General features: G+C 44.7%; 1 protein-coding gene across 2 annotated transcripts in view; it reads right to left on the bottom strand.

Annotated features, from left to right (window-relative positions):
* Nucleotides 1-2,152, bottom strand: part of LOC104801851 (homeobox-leucine zipper protein ROC5) — a 6,359-nt gene that overhangs the window by 351 nt on the left and 3,856 nt on the right. The gene's annotated exons all lie outside the window — the stretch shown is intronic.

Below are 2,152 nucleotides of genomic sequence, written 5' to 3' on the forward strand. Positions count from 1 at the left end.
GGTGGGGCAGCGATGGCGGCCGCTTCCAGGTCCACAGCGGAGTGGATCACCATCGTCGCCGACGCCTCGTGGTATGTTTCTTGGAGCACATACTTCTCGTTTGCTCCACCACAATTGCCCTGCAGTACGTTAATCTCCGGTTATCTCATAGAACATGTTCAGTTTGGTTTAAATTCGATTAAACCGGATTGGTAAAGAATTTCACGTACCCGGACGCGGAAGATGGATACGTGGTTTCCCGGATTAGGCCCTTTGGAAACCCGAACCCTTTCTTCGATTTCTCCGCTGTGGCGCATATGGTCCCATAGGTCCATATTTCGCGCATCGCACAGCAAACCGAATATTACATCAAGGAAAAAGAGTTTTTTTTCTTACCCGACAACATTTCAGATTATAACCACATGCCGTATAGTGTCCCCTATATGAGACACAGTCCCTCTTATCATCTTCGGGTCAATCCGAATCAATGAATTTGTTCAATCCTTTCCTTGTAAAGAGAAACACCCACACTGCAATGGAAGGGTAGTAGCAGAGTTTGCACAACCTCCCAATGCCCTAATCTGCAAGCTTCCATCAACGCCGTCAATAATTCCCCGAATTCAGAATCCGCACCGCTCTCAAGCAACAAAGAGAAATATCAAAGAAATACTCTGATTGGGCATCGGAAGACACGAAATTCTCCGCAATGGGAACGACGAGAGTGAAAGATTCGGAAAGGGAAAAAGGGGAAAGGAGCCTCGCTATGGCCTTTGGCGGCGATATTCAACGGAGAATTGCAATCAAGCAGCATGTTCGCCTCCACCATCACTCACCGTCGACCGACACCAATCCCTCACCGCGAGTTCCCCATTTCTCTCTCTCCCTCGTGCAGCGAACATTTCTTAATACTAGCATGCTACATTTGTCGATGAGCATATTCCGGGTTCGGTCGTGAAAAGACCGAAATGCCCCCAAGTTCTATATTATGGACTAATTCAGCACGGCGTCGTTCTCGATCTCTCCTAAACCTCTCCCCTAGACAGAAGCTTCACTCAGGACCATATCCTCGCGTGAATTAGGGCTTGAGGAAGATATTCATGAATAGTGAGTGCCATGGCTTTGTTGCATATCTCATATTTTTTTTTTCCTTTTTTATATTACCCATAAAAATCAGAAATTTTTTTGTCATTTTTCAAAATTAGATACACACTTGAATTAAATAAAAAAAATTAAATTTTGAAGTAACCCTAATATAAATCAGAGAGAAAATAAAAATCGACTTGACATTAAGTACATAAAATAACGACGAAGTTCGTAATAAACTAACAAACCGGACGAGCATGCACACTCACACTTAACCGACTAAACATAAACCGGACATAAACCGGACGAGGAATAGATTCTAATTCAGATTCTGCAGAGCATTGGCGCGAGAAAGAACGCGAAAGATCAGCCTTGAAGTATACTGATCCCAGAAGAGACCAATCTCATCTCCTTCTCTCAGATTTCTGCTGTTCACAAACTCTTTGTGCCAATTGCCGATGAACACATAGCTTCGAGTGATCCATCTCTTCAAGACAAGACGGTGCGTAAGCTCCGTGTCCAGGTCGAACACTTTGACGTAGATTCCTTGACCCTGGTCGAGCAAAGCCGATTCATGAGCCGGCAGATACGGCAGAATGTGAACCATTGCGGTCTTAGTCGGCAGAAGGAGACGGCACTGGTTTCCGACGTCGCTCTTCACGAGATGTTTCTTTATCTTCCAAGGATCCAGGAAGAGGGTTAGCTCGGTCCACACCTCTTGTGCATTTTCCACCACGCGATTCCTCGCCGGCCATGGTTTTAGGTTTCTTGCGGGGGAAGAAACCGCCGGACTGATCGTCCATGTTTTGTCCAGCAAACAAAGATCGGTATTTTAATATATATGCATTAGTAATGATAGAATTGGTTAAGTGTAAATTCTGTAGGACTAACAGATACCGTCCGAATAAGAATGTACGGAGACAAACTCCGTATAAAAAGATGTTCTATATGCCGGTATCGTATAGATTGAAGCGTTTGTATGAATCACAACAAACGGCTTCGCATATGAGATGGCATGCCTCGCATTCTGCCGTTGATGGAGAAATGCAACATCCATCGGATGCTTTGGCGTGGAAAAACTTCAACATGA

The sequence above is a fragment of the Tarenaya hassleriana genome, unplaced genomic scaffold (assembly GCF_000463585.1).
Source record: "Tarenaya hassleriana unplaced genomic scaffold, ASM46358v1 Cleome10, whole genome shotgun sequence".
NCBI lineage: Eukaryota > Viridiplantae > Streptophyta > Magnoliopsida > Brassicales > Cleomaceae > Tarenaya > Tarenaya hassleriana.